Here is an 8,876-nt window from a genome sequence, read left to right as displayed (position 1 = left end):
AGCATCCGCAAAGCAACAGAGCACCTCAAGTCTAATAATCCTTTTATTTTCCATTATCCCAAATCCATCGGGAGTTCGCTCATTAACGTATACCTAAATAAAAGAGGAGAAGAAGCCGGAGTTTACACGATACCGTGTAGCAATTGTAAGGAGATTTACGTTGGGGAAACCTGTAGATCCATGTCGCAAAGATTAGCAGAACACAAAAGATCAGTGCGATATGCATCAGAGAAACTGGGAATTTTCCTACATATTAGGGACAAAGGCCATGCTATGAACTGGAGTAGGGTGGAGCTGATTTTCAAAAGTAGCTGTCCGTAAAAAAAGAGAATGCTGGAATCTGCTATCATCAATCAAACCAACAATATGAACCTGTCAGGAGGACATTGGACATCAGACGACATCAACAAACTATTCCTAGGCCGCTCCTCAAGCAGGTGTCCACGAACATTCAACCACTGGACGAGTCGTCAGTCACACGGGAGTTAATGAGGATAGAAATCACCAGGGAATAGTTTAATTTCCACCCTTCCTGTGTCATGAAAACTACTAATCCAGAAACAATATTATGGTGTGGACACTTTTTAAGCTTACAGAATAGCATGCGTGTACCCATACGTACGTAAGTGAGTCACAGAAAATGAGATATAATCTCTGGTATGAGAATCAAAGGATTACTACCTCATATTGATTGATTGTGTGTGTGGAACACGCCACAGAAGAGGCATTGGAGGTCTTTAGTAAGGTAAAGTGGATAACTATGGAAAAGTTAACACCTTTCTAGTGACATAAGTTCAGCTTCTAAAGAGGGGTAGTGAGGTGTGACACACATTTTATTGACAAACTTTAACATTTCATTTTTTGGTAATTATCTTCTATGAATTCTTGGACAGAAAGAGATAAGAGGCGATTCCGACTTAAATATGATTTTGGAAAGAATAAGATAGTTTAACGGTTTTTTTGGATATTCTTAACTCATTTTATTCCATTTTCATTTTAGCTATTTTTGGGAAATAAAAAGTATATTTTAGTAATAGCGGAAGTTTGAATTTGCCTAAAGTTTGATATTTAATTTTCAGAGCTTCAGAGGTGACACTTGAAGGGAACGATTGAAGAATGGTTAACGTTTCATATTTAGGAGTTCTCTACAAGATTATTATTTAACGAGCGTCAACCTTGACCTCTGTAAAGATATATATATATATATTATATATATATATATATATATATATATATATATATATACTATATATAATATATATATATATATAATATATATATATATATATATGTATATATATATATATATATTATAATATAAGTATATAATATATATATTATATATATATATATATATATAGATATATATATATATATATATATATATAATATCTATATATATATATAATATATAGTATATATATATATACATATAATATATATATATATATATATATATATATATTTATATATATATATATATATATATATATATATATACATATAAATATATATATATCTATATATATATAACATATATACATATAGATATATATATATATATATATATAGATATATATATATATATATATTATTATATAATTTATATATATATATAGAAGAGGATAATAGAGAGAGAGGAGAGAAGGGAGAGCAGGCATGAGACCAGAGGGAAGAGGAAGGGCATCCACGAATTATGCATCGTAAGGAAGTATAAGATGAGAATAATTTGATTAGGGATGATTTCTTTTGTAACGTTATACTCATCTCTCAAATGTATACTCCTGTGAAATGAAGTTGCTACAAATCCACCCAAATCCTTCAGACACGATTCTAAAGTCGACCGTTGCTGAGAACATATGAATGAAATTTCCTCCTCTGTGCCAAACCCACAGTAGCCATTGCTTGGAGAGAGAAAGAAAGGGGAACAGACCTCTGGTACCCTGGCACTGTCAGGCTTTTGCTCCCTCTCCCCTGACACTTCCCATTTCCCTCCTCTTGGAAGGCCTCAAAAAGAACAACAAGAGCTCGAGGATTACCCTAGCAGAAGTCCTGCTGATGTATATATTTCGAATAAACATGGAGTACAGTTTTAATTTTCTTTCAATATTCATTGTGGATATTCCTTATATTTTTATAAGCTGAGGCAAACTACGAACCGTGTTTTTGAAGAAACTCAAATTCCATATGACAAATACTTCTTTCGTCTATGTTTTGCTGTCTCCCAAGAACGGAGTTTTCTTAATATGTTTTGTGTGTCTGTGTGTATTTCATAATATAAAAAAATACTATTCTTATTAATACAATTCTCATTTCCAAAACTTATTCATAATTCCTTTCCCGCTAGCACCAAAATAGTGATGGCTTATTTTCAAGGTCAACAATGTTTGATAGTTAATAGTACTCTTTTCTGCGATTATGAATGGGATCAGAAAACTGAAGAGTCAAATCGTCATTGAAATTTTTAACTAAGAATGGCCGATAGACGTTTCGATTTAGCAAATCATTCAGACTTTTTAGAAACTCTACTCATTACAAAATATAACTGAGACTCGCGTGGGTGGCAAATTGACAATATTGACGAGGATTACATGGCGTCAACAGGAACTGGTAACAAAAAAACCCTTTACATTTTTAATCATAAAATCTGAAACTTAATTGTACCTCCTTTTATAAAAGGTTGACGTGATTTATGGATCCTGTTCATTGTCCGAATTGTCCCTCAGAATCGATCCTTGCCGCAGCTATTAATAGATTCCTCATCGCTCAGTCGCTGCTGTTCTGTGAATGAAAGAATGACTAACAGGATCACTGAAATTTTGCTTGAATAGATTATAAATATTATTCATGCATAATTTTTTCTCCTTTAACATTTTCAAAGCTATCCACCAATCAGTATACCATAAATACGAGGGCACTATAGTAAGATTTAATGTCCTTCAAGAAAGAGAGAGAGAGAGAGAGAGAGAGAGAGAGAGAGAGAGAGAGAGAGAGAGAGAGAGAATTGTTAATGACTTTGATGACTATGGTATCATAGTTTATCTGTAAAATAAAAAAAAAAATCAAATATATACACCGATTTTGATTTTGTATTTGATCATGACCTCTATAGGGCCTCAACTACCCTGTTTAAGTCGCACGGAAAAAGCCGCTATTCGGAAAATAGAGAAGAATCTCTACTAGTGTAACGCTGCTGAAGTAGCCATTACTTTTAATAAAGTATGCTTGAGAGAGGGTCTGCTTCCTAAGTACACTTAAAGAAAATCATTATCATTAGGCTATGATTATATAGTTTAAAAAACCATTTCGACCACTGAAAATCTATTGACCTTTATAACGGCAAATTTGACTGACCTACCTCTATTCTTCTATCTCTAACATGTATACTTGTAAAATACCGCTGAAATTCGTAGATTAATTTCACATCAGAAATAGAAGAATAAAGGTGAAATGGCATTGGCTAACGAGGGATCTGCTGCTTTTTTAAGCACCGATAGAATAAGTTGATGGCAGAGGATGATGTATTATTAAAAGATCTTTGGTATTTCCCGCTATCAGTTCCGTCCGTTATTCCTTAAGTCCCACAGTCACCGATGTTCATTAATGCTAACGAGAGGCTTTCAGGCTGATCAGTAAACATTTGGAAATGGTCCATCATTCAGTGTATAGACCAACACGAGAACATTTACCTTTTCATAGGAGCGATCAATCACGCTATAACACCTATGGAATCAAAAGCTTTCTTTATTTAGTCAAAATGAAGGACAATTCTAATAAAAATAAGATTTTTCTATTAACAATTTAGTTCCTTGACTGTTCAAGCATGTACGCATATAATCAAGTTATTAGTTCTCATCAAAATATGGAAATATTTGTTTAACATAAAACTACATTTCATCTCCTGTTTTGCTTTTGAAAGTTTGAAACAAGAATGTAACTCATGGATTTCTTTTGTCAATGACGTTAGTTCAGTGGCGCCTTCTTACAGTTAATAAGAAATTCACTAAACTGTGAACATAAATAAGTAAACAAATTAAAAAAGCAAGAGAACTACATATTAATATTGCAATTTGTCTATGTCGTGCAAGTAAACCAATATTGTACTACATGAACCAAATAATTACCATTTTTGTAAAAAGAAATAATTTATTGAGATTCATGTTCGTATTTGTATTGTTTTACCCTGAAATCTTTTCCATTTTATTGACATTAACATCGTGACTTTTGCAATAAATATCAGAGAAAAAGCTTTTAATCGCAAATTACAGGTATAAGATTATAAAATTATTCTGGAACAGGATCGTTTCTTCATCTTCTTCGTCTCAGATTTTCATTTCCAAAAGATTTATGAGACAAATATTCTCTGTAGTATATTCGGCAATTGCTTCAGAGTCTGGGTGGGGAAATACAAACAAACTACCACACCCAAAGTAAAATGGATAACAACGGCACACTTGTGTACCTACTATGAGCTTTCGAGTTTAAAACCTCATCATCAGGCTGAAAATTTGACAAGGATGAGAAATCACCGAAATTACCGTTAAGCGTCAGTTACACTGTCGAACTAGAGGTTTGCAAGCCAGTTTGAGCGTGTATGGTGGTAGTTAGTACTGAAACACTGGCCTGTGGTGTGAAATGACGGATTAACGTCATTTCACTGTAGTACAGACAACCTTTTTCATCGTGAAGTATATTGTAAGTTTCGCCTAACAGTGTGCGTTGTGTCTGTGAATATATATATATATATATATATATATATATATATTATATATATATATATATATATATATATATATATATATATATATATATAGATATATATACTTATTTATTTATTTATTTATTTTTAATGGATGCATACACCTATGATTATGTGAAGCTTAGTGATAAAAATTTTTGGTCAGCTATTTATGTTTTATATGTAGCTCTCCAATTGAAAATAAATATTTGTTTTTTGGTTTGAAATTTGTTTACCTTCAAAATATTCCTTCCGCAGTTAAGTCCATATTACTTTGAATGTTTCGGGTACTATAATTCTCACTAGTGATTGGGCAGAAATGATAGTGGTCAACTTTAAATCCTCGCAACTTCGTCCAATTGCGACGAATCTCAGTGTGGCTGTCAACCTTTCATGGGCTGATGTGGATTTTCTCATTCAGGTATCTTGTTTTTTTATGAAAGGTTTTGTTATGGAGAGCAATTCAAAAAAACGTCTTATGGTCCATTCTACGATAATTAAACCAGTCGCCTTTCTCAAATAATAATTCTGACAAAACGTTTATGTGAGATAGCTTTTTTCTTTTCAGCAACTAGTCATTTGTCTATTGTTCTCGTTTGCGTTTCTCTTTAGTTAACATCACTGCCAACACACCAGCTGTGCTCAGACAAAGTGTCTCCATTATCTCCTGGCGTAATAGGATGTGGTCCTGGCTGTCCTCTCACTACATAATCACAAGAAGAACTGAGGCTATACCTGCGAGCCGAAGTGAATAGTTTGTGGATAGGACTGCAGTTCTTCAGTCTTTCAGTTCACTCTAACTGACAGTTTGGAGTGAGCGTGTATGGGGGTCCTTACTAAAATCTTCAGTAGACAAATGCTACCTAACATAAAACGGACAGCAAACAAAAACTAAAAAAATAATCACAAAATTAGAAAAAAAAGAAAAGTGAACACAGTATAGCACAGGACAATCCTTTCACTGACCTGGATTTTAGAATGCTGTCTTTTTTGTTCAAATAGACTGGACCTCTTAATTTCAGAGTCGCTGCTTATTAAGAGGATGAAACCGGAATTGAACAACAACTCGCCCGGTATTCAACCAGCTATCATGTGATTTGTGATTTCATAGTAGGTACACAAGTGGGTTGTTAATCATTTTACTTTGGTTTTGGTAGTTTGTTCACATTTCACCTCATTTTTATGTTTAGCGTTTGTTTGTTTTTGTAATTTTGTGATAAATTTTGTCTTTGTATTTCTTGTTCCATTTATGCTTTGATAGCATTTTTACTGAAGACTTTAGTAGGATCAATGATTTTATTTGTATATATATATATATATATATATATATATATATATATATATATATATATATATATACTATATATATATATATACTATGTATATATATATATAATATATATATATATTATATATATATATATATTATTATATATATTATATATATACAATTTATATTTATATATATATATACTATATATATATATATATAGTATATATATAATATATATATATATATTATATAATATATATATACTATATATATATATATATATATATATATATATTATATATATATATATATATACACACATATATATATATATATATATATATATATATATATATATATATATATATATATATATATATATATATATATATATATAAAATGTATGTATGTGTGCGTTTCTGTTAGTTAAAAAATTCCAATTAGTATGAATTTGTGTTAATTAATTATATTACATCCTTGTTCCACGTGTAGTGACCCTATGAGATTAATCTAAGTCAATCGTGAAACCAACTTCGTGGTCCTTCTCGTCACCGGATTTAAGCGATGGTAAGGGACTCTAATTGCGTCTGTTGGGAATGAAATCCGTTTTACCGTGGTGGCCATAAACTTTAAATTGCTCCGCGAAGCTTCGTCACGTTTCATGGAGTAGGAATCATCAAGTAAACATATTGCTTCTATTAGCAATCTGTGGGAAAGGTGCGCGTTCCCTGTATTCTCTCCTTTCTTTTGTTAGTTTATTAGAACAGTATGGATACTTTAAATCGTCAAGATATTACTGGAACTCTACTGGTATTGAAGACTTTCATTCCCAGACTTTCAGATAAAGAACAACAGATATGACTGCCATTGAAATCTCATAAAAACAGAAGATCGATTGTACACATTCACGATCAATTATGAAGGAGAGAAATAGTCTTGCATGATTATGTATATAAAACTAGTTCATAAGTGGACGAAATTTATTCATGAAATGATTTTGCAGATTGCCAGAATTTCCAGCTTTTGAATTCGCATCTCCATAACTGCGCTATGTCCTTCTCTCGAATTCACGTCGATAAGGCCAGAAAGAGAAAACCCAATTTCCCTTTTTAAGGAGAATAATTGCCGGGAAAACGAGGTGAATCCAGGGCGAATGCAAGAGCCAGAATTCATTATGCAAATAGGATCCCCGGCAATATATCTGCTGACAGAGAAAGGACTGACAGTTGCACCAAAATTACAAAGAAAAGAAAAGACATTAGATGTAGAAATAGAACCTAATTTACTCCCAATAGATTATGAATAAAAAATAATATGAATTACATGTTCCCATCAATATTGTAAGAATCGTACGAGAAAAATCAAACGGGGAATATATACTTCCTAAAATATTGGAACATATACTAAAATTCTTTAACATGCAGTGATAGTTAATCAGCTTAAATAGTGACTATTTTATTTGTTGGAAATAAATGTAATTAATGTAGCCATTTTGGAGGCCAGATCCATGTTAGTAAGTTAATTGCGGACAGGTGATCACTCAGCTTCGGAAGATTGAGTTCTGGAATCGATGGAAATACGAAAATCTCCTCTGACTGGAGGAATTATAGAATTTTTTAAAAATAATATATTTTAGCTGCCTTCGGCGTTGCAATATGCTTATATAAATCAATGATACAACCTACTCAACTACTCATCTTCCCTTCTATGCCTGAGTGTCTGTCTGTCTGTCTCTTATACTCTTAAGGGCAAGGCCATTGAAATGCGGAGCTCTGATAAACTCTCTTGTGTTTAATTCCTTTTTGGGGATTTATCGAATAACTTTGTCTCTGTCTCGAAGCGGAGAGGAGGAAGAAGAATGACAGGCAAAAAACTCCTTATGGTGTAGGGCGTTCTCCAAGTAATTTAAGTTGCGCGAAGAACTGAAGATTTAGAAAAATTCTGTAGCTTTTTTCTCGTATCCGCGGAAAAGGCTCTTCTCCCAGAAATGGACGAAGTTCTTGAAAAACGACGTTACTTTGATTTCTAAACGCTAACGAATATTTTTCCTAGTGTTTACAATGTAAGAGACAGAGAGAGAGAGAGAGAGAGCACTGGATAACCAATTTGTAATTAATGAAGAATTAGGTGTATGGATGGTAATATGAAGACGAGTTCCACAAGAAAAAAAAATGGTTGGAGGTGTGTGATGGAACGGTGGTAGAGAGAGAGAGAGAGTGCGTGTGTGCTCCTTAATCACAATACTTCGTTGAAAGCCTTCATGTCGTAGATACACTTGCATCGAATTTGCCTCTAAAGCTGTTAGATTTAAATTTTGAGGTTGAGACTACATAATGGAAATTCTATACCTTGAAATTTCATGAGGGTGAGTTTGTTTACAACTTCCAATTTGAATGAATCATCACATCATAAGAAAAGGGAAAGGAAGATGGTGAAAGTGTGATTGGAGCAAGATGGCTTCCTGATAATTCTTTGAAAAGTAGAATTTCCTCACCTGGATTTGTGTGTATGAATGGACCTCCATATCCTGAATACATAGACTAGTCTTCCAATATAAACATGCCTGTAAGGTTAGTAAGATCATCTAGCAGTACTGGAAAAAAGATTGCTTGACATGTGGCATCCCCTAGAATTGAAGTATTACTACCCGGGTTTAACTACATAAATGGACGTATACTGGGTATACTGTGAATGATGTTGACTAACCTTTAAAGGGAGGAACACCCACCCACACAAACACATTATATATGTTACATTGTCTAATGGACCCTGTTAAATTAAAAGAGAGAAATCCTAACTAGTAGCATGACCTACCTTTGGCGTTTCCAGCAACAAGACATTTCGTATCTAAATCAGTCATTAAAT

Source organism: Macrobrachium nipponense, chromosome 21, assembly GCF_015104395.2.
Source record: "Macrobrachium nipponense isolate FS-2020 chromosome 21, ASM1510439v2, whole genome shotgun sequence".
In the NCBI taxonomy this organism is placed as follows: domain Eukaryota; kingdom Metazoa; phylum Arthropoda; class Malacostraca; order Decapoda; family Palaemonidae; genus Macrobrachium; species Macrobrachium nipponense.
Note: the sequence above shows the minus strand (reverse complement) of the source record.